The 16,126-nt window shown below is 37.6% G+C and overlaps 1 pseudogene; it reads right to left on the reverse strand.

Moving 5' to 3' along the window:
• Positions 1-12,318: 12,318 nt before the first annotated feature.
• LOC126764643 (putative nuclease HARBI1) lies at positions 12,319-14,595 on the reverse strand (annotated as a pseudogene).
• Between the last annotated feature and the right edge of the window lie 1,531 nt (positions 14,596-16,126).

Here is a 16,126-nt window from a genome sequence, read left to right on the forward strand (position 1 = left end):
TACGCATCAAACTTAGAGTAGCAGCATTGCAAAATTTGTTTTTGCTTACACTATCACCCCTATTCTGTGCACTTGACAAATTATTAAAATATTGAAAATTAATTCATATATTTATCAAGTAAGAAATATTTTGGTACTCTGTGGCAATCTTGATAAAGGTAAAAGCTTCAGTTCGCAAAGCTTTTCCCCACACGTATGGTGAACAAAGTAATGTAAATAGAAACAGCTGACTTCTATTCAAATTAAATTTATTCGTTAAAATTGACTCTTCTGCAGCATAAGTTTTCAGGTGTTAATTATTGACAAAATAAAAAATAAAAAAAAAAAAAATAATAATGTATTTGATAGTAAACCAAAACACGATCGAGCACTCACGAGCAGCTCTAGGCATATTCTTTATATCACTGGATTTTTCAAGCACACCCAGAAATCGATACGGGGAAAAATTGCCCAAAAACGCCTCAACAGATGAAGGAATTATGGCAACAGCTGGCAGATGAACTAAATTCTTGTAAAGGACCAATACGAAGTGTTGCAAATAGAAATAGATAACATTTTAGTTTATGTTGATACATACATATATTTATTTATTTATTATATCGTGTTAATTTGTAGACGTTAGATTAGATTAGATTTATTGATGAGGAATGCACCGCGACCTTAAGTCTATTGTGCCCTCTCCTAAATCACAAGGACTCACTTAGCCCCAGCACATTGATGAAGTCCAATATTCTACCGGGTGCTAGTGAGTCGATGCAATCCCTATCCGGAAACATGGATAAGAGGGCCTTAATCCTGCGTCTACAGACTGCTGCGCAGTCGATCAGCAGGTGTTCCGGTGTTTCAGGCTCCATGTCGCAGAACCGGCAGTTAGTGCAATAAGATAGGCCCATGTTATACAAATGCCTATTTAGCTTGCAGTGGCCAGTATAAAATGCGACCAGTAGCCTAAGTTTATTCCTGGGGAGGTTAATTACAACTTTGAACCTGCACATGTTGTACCCTCCCATTAGCAACTTGGCATGCCGCATGCCGTGTGTTCGTTGCCAATGCTCTTTTCTGCCCACTCCCTCTTCTTTGCGGAGTAGCTCCTTTATAGTATGGGGACCCACCCTTGTAAAGGGTTCAGGACCTACCATTTTGGTGAAGGGTGCGGAGCGGGTGAGCTCATCTGCCAGTTCGTTACCGACTATTCCTTTGTGACCTGGCACCCAGATTAGGTGCACCTGGTTTCTTTCCGCAAGGCTGTTTGGCCATTTTCTGCACTCCTGCACCAGCAGCGATCTGATCTCATAGGAGGAGATCGCTTTTAGGGCTGCTTGACTATCGCTGAGTATGGCTATCCGCTCATTGCGATAGTTGCGATGGAGGTTTATCTCTATGCACCGACTTATGGCAAAGACTTCCGCCTGGAAAATGCTCGGAAACTCCCCCATAGGTATGGAGAGCTTGGTGCGTGGACCCGCGATCCCTGCACCAATTCCCTCCGACATTTTTGAGCCGTCGGTGTACCACCTCAATATACTGTTCCTCAGCAGTAGCTCAAGGGTGGAGTCGTTCCACTCATCCTTGCTTCCGAGGGTGACCTTAAACTTCTTAGTGAAGTTAACTGTTTTGGTAGTGCTGTTCTTCCGGAGGAGGGCGATTGGTATATTGCCACTTATCTTTTCCATCCTCTGGGACGAGATGCGCCGCCCCTCCTCCACCCGGTGTAGAGCTGCTACGGATGGTTGGCTTCCGGCTTTCCTCGTGTTGCCGCCCTTCATCCTTTTGGAGCTGGGGGGCTCCTGCGGCGTGAGCTGGCCGCTCTTCCGCTTCACTGTTTGGGCGTAAGTGTCCGTGAGCTCTGCCCTTCCGTCGCCACGCCTTGCGGTCAGGGTTGTGCTGACCGCGCCTCGGTTGCTAGTACCGTTCCCTTGCGTGCTAACTGACGCGGCCCTGTTGCGCTCCTTTTCTGGGGATACATTGCTCCCTTTCTTCCTTCCTCTGACCATAGCTTCTGCTGCCTCGGGAATCTTACCGTCCCGGAGGTAACGCAGGTACCACTTCATGCTGGCTCCACTCACACCCTTCCTGTGCGGGTCATCACACCCGCCGGGTTTTCCAGCTGCTGGGAGAGGGCGTTGCCCACCACTTCTGCGCCTTCTCCTCCTGCTACGACCACCATCGGTCTCTGCCCGATGCGACTCCACCGAGTCTGAACCGTTAGGCCTACTTAAGGGGGTCTTCGCGGCAGCAGGCACTTTCGCCAGGCGAGCGCCGCACATAGGTTTCTGCTAGTGCATACTGCGGCTAAAAATATAAGGAGTTGTCGCAGGACAATGACATTTGGTACATCATTGTTTTGGATTCCAATCAAGAAAAAAATGAAAAAATCAAAATCACGCCCCCGTTTTTACGCCCACCTCCCATATAAGGTGAAACTTAATTTTTGACCTACAGCACTGATTTTTGGTACATAGCATTTTTATGACATTATATATGTTGGTGTTAAATTTCAATAATATCCGCCCACTTTTACCCCCACCTCCCATACAAACTAAATTCTCTTTTATCAAGTCTCTTTTAGCAACTTTTTTACATCTTCGTGACATTCCAATTTTTTAAATTTTATTTTAGTACGAAATATGTTTATGTACGGACCCGAAGACATTAATAAGTGATGCATCACATCTTCGTTAGTGGATATGCGTCCAATACTTCTGGAATGATACATCCTATAGTTCCTGTAATCCTTGTTATATATATATTGCATACTTTTGGGCGGTAACTTGCCATTTTAGAGTATCTCATTGTTTTTTTCAAGGGGGGCAATTTGGGGCAGCTGAATTTTTTTTTATCGTTTAGCTGAGACTTCAGGCTTTAATTCGGCGTATGTATGTCGACAGCGGTAGACAGCGCTAAAAAGATGCACCACTTTGAATTTGAAGAACATTGAAATTTTGACGTCCAAGTTATGTAGTTCCACAATATTTTTTATGCATTATTTTTTTTAATGGATTTTGATGCAAAATTTTTCTTTGATACATATTATAAATGAAAAATAATAATAAAGTCGAATTTCAATAGTTGTTTTATTGTATCAATGATTTGACTTTGGAGTAAATTTTTTGCTAATTTTGATGTTCTCCACATTCACCAACTTTGGGCAGTTCTGAACAAAAAACTAATACAGATAGAATCCTAATACTTTGGGAAAATAATGTATAGATAGTTGGTAACAAACTGTGAAATTTTCATTCAAATCAGACAACATGCCATTTTTGAATTTCAGCCACGGAAATCCCAATGTGCGCCGCTGCATGAGGGCATGTCGTCATCATTCTCCCTCTCATGCTCCTCAAACAGGGCCCGCTAAGCTGGCGAGGGAGCAAGCTTCCGCTTAGCCCCTTGACCCTCCTTGCCTACGCTGCTTACTTGCTCTTTTTCATTGTCCGTGGCCGTTGTCCTGGGTCGTTGCCTTATTTTTGGGTTGTTTGTTGTGGTTGTGGTTTGTTTCTGGTTGCTCGTCTTGTTCTTATGACCCTTGGCTCAGCGAGGTGAGCTGTCGGGTCTACTATTGTTATGGGGAACTAGAGGGTCCGCCACGCCAGAACCCCTTGACGCGGTAAGGCCACAGTTACTCCCCAAATCGGCCCGGTGTTGGGGAGGCTCCTTTCGAATACAGCCGAATTTACCTCCTGGTTGCAAATCATCCAATGGGCACGGGAGTCGCATAACACCCTGGATTAGGAGGTGGTAGCTCTTGGTTGACGCACGCATGCGGTATCCGAAATCCTGCCTGGGCAGTGCCTTTCAGCACCACCCACACCGGCTGGGGGATACCGAGTATGCCTTGCTCCTAAGCCCCTGCACCACGGCAAGGCGCCTACCATTCGCAGAGGAACGACGTTAGGCGTTTGGAAAAGCCAACAGCGCAATCATGCAAGGCGGTTAAAAATGAGTCAAAGGCTCACAGGTGCTGGTCCAAGCTCCAAACCAATGGCCGACCTTGAAGAAAAGGCTTTATCTACGTTTGGTTTGGCTGCTGTGGATGGTATAAAAATGTCCAAAGCCTTGGTTTTCATTATGATATAAACACAAAATATATTAATTTTTTTGCAATTTCTTATTACGTTTTTTTTTTAATTAGCAACTCAATAATAAAGTCTCTAGGAAGTAGTAACGAATTTCAAACCGCCCTAATACTTAAATATAAATTTAAAATTGACATAATCAAAGATGAGTTAGAAAATATTAAAAGAGCAATTCATTTAACTAAAGCGAACATTATTAACTCAGTTATTATTAACAATCAAGAAGCTCATAGAATAAATAAAATTTTTATCGAAGAGAATCTGCAATTTGGTTCGTTAGAAGAATCTCTGAATTTTGCAGACGTTCAAATTGCTGTAAAACAAAACTTACTAATTTATATGATAAAAATACCGAAAACCGGTAAAGAAATTTGCAAATCTATTATAATTAAGCCTTTAAGTAAAAACGAAACTATTTTAAAGATAAATTTTGAAAAGATACTGAAATGTAATGAAGAATATTATGGTATAGAAAAAGATTGTAAAATAATAAATCAAATAAAAATTTGCAAACAAACCCAAATTGTTAATTTGGAAAACGAAAATTGTATAAAAAATTTAATAAGGAATAAACCATATAAGTGCACTGTAACAAATACGGAACATGTTAAAAATATTGTAGAAATAAATATAGGATTAATACTTTTAAATAATTTCGAAGGAAATATTACTACAAATAATAATACTAGAAAATTAAGAGGATCATATTTGATAAGAATCTTTAATGAAACTATAAGAATAAATAACATGAATTTTACAACTTTAGAACAACATAGCTTGAGACCACTGCCTGCTTTAATCCAACATTCAAACTCAAATTCAGAGTTCGAGGAAGTTCAATCCTTAAAACTTATGAAAGAGCTTAATATAAAAAACATTAAAAAAATAAGTTCTCTGAATCTTTTAGTGAAATCCAGTTTATTCACTCATTTTGGGCTATTAGCCCTAGTACTTACCATAATTGCAATTTTCAGATGCAAAAATCATTTCAAATGCCAGTAATTAAAAGGACGCAGCATAGAAGTCTTAACGACATCCCATTTTTTTAATTAATCAAGCGGGGACGCTTGATATTTCGGAGGGAGGAGTTAACACAATATTTTATGAACTACTACATAAATTCCATTCCCACATTATATGCTAGAAACATACAAACCGTTTGCATACTTTGGAGTCCTATTACAACCAAAAGTGCAACTGCGCTAAACGAGCATCCGCTAAATTCTTAAGTGAGCGAAACACGCGCAACCATGTCTTCTCCCCCAAAACCAAATAGCTGCAGGTGAGCGCTACACGCGCAAACCCTTTTAGCTGACCAAGCATCTTTGGTCACGTAGGCCGGCTCAAGCATAGGTTAGATTATAAACTTTAAAGTTAAGTGTAGTCAGTCTTTTTAAGTTACTAGACTCGACAGGCACATAGTGCCGCTAAAAAAACATAAATAATTTTAAGATAATAAAATGGGCGACCTAATAAAATTAATTAATAAATAAACCTCCGTCTCGTTAATTTACATACATATATGTATGGATTGGCTTCTGTAAATATATATAACTAAAGAGTTGATATATATCTTGATCTTGTTCTTTCACCTTCGCGCATGTACTGTGAAGAGTTATAATCATTAATTGGAGAATCAATGATTTCTGCAACCCGTCATCTATTTCGTTCAACGTAATGCTGCTTTCATTATTATATTATGCAATATAACGCAAATACTAACAAACAAAGCTGAAGTTTCGTATGAATAATGTAGAACTCGGTGCTTCAACAAACATCTGAAGCGAGATTTTAAAACACCAAATGCCCTCTCTTTTGCAGTTTCTTGCAGTAATTTGCTGTAATTTTGCTCTTTATGGGTGTTAGGTGTTCCTACTAATGTTAAAAGCCACGGTTTTAGAGGATAATCTTGATCGCCAAGAAGACAAGATTCTCTCCGTTGTTTCTCAGACGTATTAGTATCACGAGCTACTAGAAGATTCATGCTGCTTTGGTTGTGCATGAACGTAAATCACCTCGTCGTCATTCAAATCATAGCTGAATTTATTTTTTCAATCGTGAATATCGTCGCAGTTGACCAACATGCAATATGCTTGATTCTATAAAACTCTTATTTATGATGCAATATTTTTATTAATTAATAAGCCGACAATAGATTAAGCAACGAAAAGTATACAAAGGGCACTTAAATTCACTCATTACAGGAGCAACCTACGTACAGGTATAGTTTGGTCATTGCTTACACCTGTTTTTATGAGTGAAAAAGTTTCAGCTTTGTAAATAAGGATTTCAAAAGTTAGTATTATTTGTGAAAAGGAAAGAGTAGAAGATTGAAAAAGTGGTTCTCCTCACCTAGTTCAATCAACAACGATCTGAAGCCGGAAACGCCGGAAAGTTTCGTGTAGTTTTTAAATCGTCTTATATAATTATTCAAATATGCCACATATTTAATCATAACATTCAGCATAAAATAAGAAAGGGGACGAAATATATATGAAGCTGTACTTAGGCTTAGACGAAATTCATTAGATTTTGACGCTAAACCACATTATCACAAAGAATATGTTTGAGACAAATGTGGGATCGAAGCTTCTTACATTCGTTTAATTCGTATCTTTAACACAACCTAAACCCAGAAGACCCGGCGAACTCTACTTTGCCTTACACGAAACAACCAAGCAGGTTTTGAGTTTTATAAAGACTATTCTACCGCAGAAGTCATTCTCTTCAGTTAAGTGCCTTTTCAATAACAAACAATGCAGATGGCCTTTCGTCCCTTGAACATGCCACATATAATTGGTCATGCGAAAAACATGGAAATTCCATATTCAAACCTCAAACTTTAAAAGATTGACATTCAAATGTCCGTATATGACTTGGAAATGCAGAGGTAATGGCTTCAACGATTGTCATATCTCAATGGGCATCGTTTTCTAGTACAAGTATATTGAGTTCTTCACATGCAGCACGATATATTGGGAATATTAACATTAACAGTCCGTACTGTTTCAAATGACGTTATTATTTATTTCACCATTATTTGGATGAACTGTATACATCTGGGTAGCCAGGAACCTCCTCGTCTTGTTTCTATCGTTTAACTTTCTTCGAAGAAGCATTCCAAATGTAACAACGTAGCACACCGGAGTAAATCAAAGTTCGTGCTAACGGATCGCCTTAGCAGATCATACGTTGAGCAACATTCTAATCTTCTTTCGTTGCCAAAAACCGTTGCCAATTCGTCTTGAAGGCTCTTGAAATATGTGGAAATGCGAAACAATCAAACTATCGTCGACAACGAATCCATTATGTTCAATATTGTTGTGGTAGTTCGACCATTATCATCTGATGATCGACCCCGATACAGATAATAACCACAGCTGCTAGCTAGTGGACATAGAAGGCAGATGGATTTACTTCTCATAACACAATTTGGCTTCGTTCGACCTAACAAAATTTAAACGCTCCGTTCCTAATTTGACGAACATGTCGATGAAACTGCAACAAATAATTTTTATCATTTTAACGAATCATCAAGTTATATCGGTAATACTCTTGCTAGCTTTTTTGGTAGTTTCTTCACCCTAAATTAAGAAAGGAGATTTAATATTTTGTATCTAAATTTTTGACATATTCATAAAGTGGTGGTACTTGCTATTTTAAAAATGAATTCACTTCAACAGCGGCAAAGCTCGCCCATGTCAACCTCAATACAATTAAATGCTGATTCTCAAATGACCTTCAAGTGATTTTCTACCTTCATCGCTTCATATCCTTTCGAACGGTTTGGAAATTTCTTCAAAGTGTTTAAAATACCCTTCTGTGCAGCAACAAACACTCGTTTAAAATACCCGAAAAACATGGATATTCCACATTCAATCACCGCCGTTCAAGAAATGCAATGGAAGGGACAAGGATTGAGGCGGGTAGGTTCTTGTGGCATTTATTACAGTGGCCATATAAAGAAACGCAAATTTGGTGTAGGATTCGTGGTGGGAGAAAGACTTCGTCGCCGAATACTGGCATTTACCCGGGTGGACAAACGTTTAGCCACAATCATCATCAAATCATAGTTCTTCAACATATCGTTGATTTGGAATGGAAGAAGGATGTGACCAAGGATGCCTTCTATGAGCGCTTGGAGCGCATCTATGAAAGCCACAATGTTAAAATCGTTCGTAGCGACAAAAAAAAGTATACGGCCGGTAAATTTAGCCTCTACGAAGAAACATCCCCAAATGGGTTGAGGCTGATCGACTTCACCGGGGCCCAAAATGTGGTTATCTGTAATGTTAGATTCCAGCACAGAAAACTTCATCAAGATACCTGGTTGTTTGCGGATAGAAAAACCACCAACCAGATCGATCATATTGTGATAGATGGAAGACACGTCTTCAGTGCTTTAGGCATTTGTACGCTCAGAGGTCATTACATTGACTCGGACCACTACCTTTTTGCATACAAGATACACATCCGCTTCAGTGCAGCAACAAACACAAGAAAGGTTCGACGTCGAAAAGCTGAACTCCTGCTCTCTGAGAGCACTCATCAACAACTTGATATAAGGGAATTGTGGGACGGCATTTCAAGCTCCTTACGTACAGCTGCAAATGAAACAATTTCTTTTCGGAAAATACAAAAGAACAGCTGTTGCGTCGCAGCGGACAGCAAATATAATGCCTACCTCGCAACGTTACAATCGACCACTACACGTGCTGGATGGGATAGATACCGATAGTTTAAGAGGGAAGCGAGACGCATTTGCAAACAAAAGAAGAGAGAGGTAGAAAAGATTGAGTATGAAGAGCTTGATAGGCTGGCCGTCAGGGGTAATGCTCGAAAATACTTCAAAAAAATGCGGTGGCTAACAGAAAGTTTCAAGACCGGAGCATACTCATGTAGAACCTGCAAAGGTGATCTAGTAACCGATGCCCAGAGCATACTAAAATTATTGAGAAAACCCTGCTGAATGGCAGTGAAACCGTAACCAAACGAATCCGATTCCCAATCGATGGCGATGGAGCAGACGTTCCATTGTCCGACCATGAAGAAGTACGAATAGCAATTACCCGTCTGAAAAACATCAAAGAGACGGGAGCCGACGGATTATCGGTTGAGATATTCAAACATAGCGGCGAAGAACTGATCAGGACATGCATCAGCTTGTTTGTAAAAAATGGTCGGACGGACGCATCCCCAACGATTGGTATTTAAGTGTGCTGTGTCCAACCCACAAAACGGGAGACTTCACAATCTGCGCGAACTACCGTGGAATAAGCCTCCTAAACATCGCATATAAGGATCTATCGAGTGTATTCTGTGATAGATTAAAATCCACCGTCAACAAACTGATTTGACCTTAAAAGTGCTCTGCCCAACTCACAAAACGGGAGACCTGACAATCTGCATCAACTACCGTGGGATAAACCTCCTAAATATCGCAAATAAAGTTCTATCGAGCGTATTGTGTCAAAGATTGAAACCGACCGTCAACAAACTGATTGGATCTTATCAGTTTAGAGAAAACCACCTGAACTTGAGAATCAACAACCGACCAGATATTCACTACGCGCCAAATCTTGTAAAGGACCCTTGAAAAGAGAATCGACACGCACCACCTCTTCATCGATTTCAAAGCTGCTTTTGACAGCACGAAAAGTTGCCACTTTTATACCGCGATGTCTGAACTTGGTAGCCCCGCAGAACCAATACGGCTATGTAAACTGACGTTGAGCAACATTAAAAGCTCCGTCAGGATCGGGAAGCACCTCTCCGAGCCGTTCGATACCAAACGAGGACACTATCTATTTGTTGATTTCAAAGCTGCTTTTGACTCCTCGAAAAGGAGCCGCTATTATTTCGCCATGTCTGAATTTGATATCCCTTCAAAACTAATACGGCTGTGTAAACTGACGTTGAGCAATACCAAAATCTCCGTTAACATCGGGAAGGACCTCTCCGAGCCGTTCGATACCAAATGAGGTTTCAGACAAGGCGACTCCGTATCTTGCGGCTTCTTCAACCTACTTTTGGAGAAAATATTTCGAGCTACACAGCTTAATCGAACAGGAACAATTTTCTACCAGAGTGTACAGCTTCTGGCGTATACTGGTGATATTGATATCATTGGCCTCAACATCTGCGCCGTAAGTCCTTTTCAGACTGGATAAGGAAGCGAAGCAAGTATGTCAAGACGAAATATCTTCTGTCAGCAAACAAACAGTCGTCGCACTAGCGACTTGGCTCCCACGTCACCGTGGGCAGACATAACTTCGAAGTTGTAGATAATTTCGTCTATCTTGGAACCAGTATTTACAGCAACAAAAATAACAGCCTCGAAATCCAACGAAGAATATCTCTTGCCAACAGGTGCTTTTTCGGACTTAGTAGGCAATTGAGAACAAATACCAAACTCAATAAGTCACTCATTATTCGCGTCCTGCTATATGGTACAGAGACATGGACGATGACAACATCTGATGATACGACTCTATGAGATTTCGAGAGAAGAAGATTTCTGGTCCTTTGCACATTGGCAATGCGATATCGCATTCGATGGAACGGAGAGCTGTATGAGTTATATCAAGACATTGACATATTGCAGCTTATTAAGGACAGCGGCACCGCTGGCTAGGTCATGTCGTCCGTATGGATGAAAACACTTCAGCTGTGAAAGTATTCGACGCAGTACCTGACGCAGAATCACAGGTTGAGGAAGTTCTACAATCCGTTAGAGAGATCAGGTAGAAAAGGAACTGGCTGCACTTAGTGTCTCGAATTGGCCCCAAATTACTATAAGAAGAAACGATTGGAGCGATGTTGTTAACTCGGCTATAAGCCGGTAAGCGGTGCCTACGCCATTAAAAAAGAAAAATGGTCAGGTATGCCATATATGATGTAGTAATATAATGTTTTTTAGGACAACACAATTATGTTAGAAATTTTTAAAGTTTGATTTTAATTTTTACTTCACAAAATAATCATTATATTTTGATTTTTATCTATCGCTTACAAAATAAGAAGTATTTGATAACTTTTATTTATTGCACGCAGAATAATAGTTAAGCGGTGAATTTTAAATACATAACTCTTACGAAATAAGAGTTGAAGAGTAAGCTTTTCCTTAGGTTTGATCATACCAGTTGTAAGGGATTCATAAATATTCACACTGTATCAAGAAAGATAGAAGATTTCCTTTAGCCAGTTCATACTTACTTTCTGTGCTTTCTCTTACATTTGCGCGTTTTGATATTTTAATCTTAAGATATTCGGTAAGCTAAACATCCGTATTTAGAAGGTATTTCAAAATGCAATTCCTTTAGAAAGAAAGATGCTTGCCCTAGCATTAACTAAAGAGAGTCGACCAACATTTTGCTTCCCTCTAAAAAATATCAGCCGATAGAATGTAAACAGAGGAAAAGATGTGAGAAGTTTATTGGCATTCTAGATTGAAATGGTTGCATTTTCTTATTCTGTAAAAATGTATGAAATTTTTGCACCAAAAATATTTATTATACGCTAAAGCTTAATACAATTTATGTATATATAAAGTCAGTTTTCTTAATATAGATTCATAGAGCAAATAGAGGAATAAATAAATTTTATATATAGTATATGCCACCTTTTAAATATTTATCGCAGAAAAATGTTAGCTGCAAATAAGCAACCAGTAATACCAGAAGTTCTTAAAGGGCAGCTTTTAAAAAAGTAATTTTAATTCTTAAATATATATCTTACTTTGAAAAAAGAAACATATGTATATAATTAATTAAAGTATTTTTCATATAATCATAAAAGGCTATTAGAAAATTCCTCATTATATGATAACATTATTCAAATTCTCAATTACACCCTGTGAAATTGTGCCACTTTTTACATCACAAAAGAACCAAAAAAGTGTGACCCTGTCATTCGTCAGCTGTTTTACTATTTTCGTTTGTTCAGAAAAATAAGAATAGAAAATACAAGTCAAAATTAATAACACAAATAAGAATTTTGAAATGGAATATAATTGCGATTCTCACATAAGCCCCTGTTTTAAAAGAATAAAAAGTAAGTACACAAAATAAAGCACAGCCCAGAATATGTAGTATATAATACGTTTTGGTTTCAGTGTGGACAGACAATGAGACTCTGCTAAATAATATTCAGCAATTGATTGCAACTACATATGTTGGAAATGAATACATAAGTAATATTATAGTTAGTATACATATACATTATGTTCCTAAATATACCTGTTTATACCTATTTAAACTATACTATTTTGTGCCTGATTATATTAATATTTTTTTATTGTATTGAATGAATGATCTTGTTTTAATTAATTAAATTACAAAAATATAGTTAGTCTACATTTCTTGGAATGAAGAACTGGGCCTTAACCTCGTTACGTTTAATCTGACCTAATTGTGAAAGAAGTTGGTCTCTCCTGTCGCCTTGAATTGCTAAAATCAATAAAGTCACCCATGTAGATGCAAAGTTTGTGTAGAACACAACATGCCAAAACAAGTTTTGCCATCGACTGAACGTTGTGGAAATCTAGACGCATTAGTTGACGGAATCTGGATTTCAGCATTCCGAAAGCATTTTAAATTTTTACCTTCGTCTGACTTAATTTGGTATTGTACAACTTTTCAGATTCTGTCAAATTACCATAGTCTCTGTATGGTGTTAATAAATATTCCCTTAAAGGATATGCTGAATCTCCCAATAAATGGTATTTTGGGGCACATAAACTGGACAATTCTTTACCAATGAAAGATAATCTGAGAACTCCAGCATCATGGATTTTGCTAGGCACCGCGGTAAATACGTCCAAAAAGCGTAACTTTGCATCGCATACACCTTGCAAAGTGATTGATGCGCATTCATGCCTGTTGATATATGAAGAGCGTATTTTATGTTTGGGTTTTCTCCTTGTGATGGAGCTTCCATCATTGCAGCCCAAGACATTCCGAAACCCAGCTATCTGCAAATAATATTATATATAATTTATATTATGTACATATATTTGAATATTTTTGTAAACCATAATTACACTTTCAGCGATTACTTCCTTCTCCGAAAATTCTGGATTATGGTAAAGGCCTGTAATTTATAAATATATTGAAAATATGATTCTCATTTGATACTTTTTATCTTACCTCTGCCTCCGAATAGGCGTTCACCACATCTTCAACGAAATTTTTTACCCTAGGTAGAGAATATCTACCATCCCAATTTCGTTTTCTGATGAAGACGATGATGAATCCATCAGTTGATTTGCAATTTCCATAACTAAATACAACAAAATTTCATGATTCATTTTATTAAAAATTGAACTCAAAAATGTAAATAAATATCAGCTGCAACTCTCACTTTTACGTTTTTATAGGGTAGAAAATGTTCCAGTTTTTCGGGTTAAAATGTTGAGAAAAAAACACGCAAATTTGACAGTTCGGCGACAGAGCCAGATAACGTGTATTATAGAGAACAGAGAACGTGTATTATAGAGAAGGTTCATGGTGTGCCGATTGTCACAAGGTTCCTCTTTTTGGAGGGGCTCAGTTTTCTATTAGTGGATTTCACCACAAAAATTTATTAGCGGATTTCAGAAAAATATTTAACATGCGGGGGTCGAAAATAGCAGAGTTGAGCATTTTCAGTGTTAAATGAGAAAAGTAATGTTAATTTAAATGTTTAGAAATGTACGCTAACAGATTCGCGTATTTACAATGCGCAAACGACTATGGATATCATTTATAGATATTATGAAAGATATATTTGATATTAAAGCACATAAGTATTCATGTACATATGTGCAATTTGACCTATTTAATGATGAATTCCATTAATCATAATTACCTATGTAAATATTATAATTAATAAAGTTTTGTTAAGTTATTATATAGTATATATTTATATACACATTTATGTATTTGTTTGCTTTGGGCATTAAAGGCTTTGATAACGTTTTAAAAGACCATGCCTTCGCACAGATTCACATAAGCATATAAAAAGATTTTATGAAACCATACGCATAATGTTCACATATGTTACGTATGCACGTAAACAAATTTGAAAGAATCATTCGCATAATGTTTGTAAATTTGTCTACATACACACCAATTTGTGTGTAACTATATACACCCATTGTTTCATACAAAAATTCCGTTGTCACGGACAACCAATGGCCGAACTTCACGTTTTGTCAAAAAGTCAATGTGTCGAAGGACTGACGCGACGACAAAGCGTCACAACATTGTGTTGTTGGTAGAAAATCCAAGCTGTGCCGAAAAAAATAAACGAATGGCCGCATATTGTCACCGCTTTCCTTGCCGCTGTACAGCTTCGCCTACGAACCAGCGTAAATATGTATGTTTGTGAGTGAGCTTTCATACATATCGACGCAGATTTTTGAGAATCGCGTAAAAATATCGCCCCATATCTTGTACACTTTTGACACATGGGACTGGAAGCCTACAAGATATAGCGACAGCTTTAAGAATACTACTCACAATACCTGTGTCAGTTGCATCTTGTGAAAGTTCTTTTGGCAATTAAATTGATCAAATCTTACTTGAGATCGACCATTAGTCAGAGTAGACTATCCATTCTTGCTTCAACTTTCAATTACAATGATATGATATGGGATTTTGCAGCGATCGAAGGCCAAGCGGTCGCACATATTCACGTATGTATGTTATTATGTGAGCATGTAAACAAAAACCATACGCATAATGTTTGTAAATTTGTCTACTCACAACTTTGTTTGGAAATGTGTACACTCATTGCCTCATGCGAAGCTGCAGACAACCAACGGCCGAAGCTCACATTTTGTCAAAGAGTCAATGTGTCAAAAGACTGACGCGACGACAAAGCGTCACAACATTGTGTTGTTGGTAGAAGATCCAAACTGTGCCGAAAACACAAACGAACACAAAGTGACCAATTGCCACTGCTTCCCTTGCCGCTGTAACAGCTTCTCCGACAAAGCAGCGTAAATATGTAGGTTCATGTATGAGCTTGCATACATATCGACACAGATTTTTGCAAGCCGCGTAAAAATATATACGAACGTCCTGTATCGCCACGGCGACATTCATGTTTACCAGCGCCTATAGATGTTTCACATAAAAAATTATCTTAAGTGTTTTCAAAAGTTCTCAACAGGAAATTTTTATTATTTTAAATAATCATTTATTATTCAAGAGATAATTCAAGAAATACTATATTCTTTTGAATCTAATCATCTTGCCCATGTGCAATACCGCCAACTGCAGTCTAAAGATTCCAGAAGAGATTATGTAGCTACCCATGGGTGTAAACAAAATGAAAATTTTAATTTGTTATTCGAGAGTGAGAGCGAGAAAAGAAAGAGTTTGACATATTTATATATAACTCGCCCTTTGGTAAAAATATATTAGAAAAGGTAGACATTAAATTTAAGTTTACTATTATACATTTGAAAATAAAAAAAAAAGAGATTTACATAAGTATACATATATTTTACAGAACTTAATGTAACATTTTAATTACATTGTAAATTATGGGTACCTACTTATATTTGTTATTTCTAAATCATATAACTATAAAAAATAAGGTATACATACATAGTTTTCTATTTATAAACATTTTTTTTTTTATGTTTCAATTCAGTTTATATGCTTTAATGGCCTTCTGAACTGTGCAGTATCTACTTTATTGGGATTGCTGTAGTGGTATCTGTTAAACCTTTTAGCAGTTTTTTGTCTGCCTGCAGCAGGATTTTTAATATATAGATTTTGATTTCGTAAATTAAGCGTTACATTTTCTCTTTTAATGTTTTTTCTGTCAATGGCTTTCTTTTTATTTGTTTCAGATCTCTCTTTAACTTCATTTAAATCTATGTTTATTTTATTTATGAAATCTATTGGCTTAAGTTTAGTTGTACTATGAATTGTGTTGTTATGAAAGTTTATTGCTTTTAGTACCAATTCCTCAGAGTCATTAATCTTTTCAGCGTTTTTTAGTATTCTTTTAGTATTCTTATGTGTTCTAAAAGAGTCGAATGCATTCTTTCCACATCC

Source organism: Bactrocera neohumeralis, unplaced genomic scaffold (assembly GCF_024586455.1).
Source record: "Bactrocera neohumeralis isolate Rockhampton unplaced genomic scaffold, APGP_CSIRO_Bneo_wtdbg2-racon-allhic-juicebox.fasta_v2 cluster09, whole genome shotgun sequence".
In the NCBI taxonomy this organism is placed as follows: Eukaryota; Metazoa; Arthropoda; class Insecta; order Diptera; family Tephritidae; genus Bactrocera; species Bactrocera neohumeralis.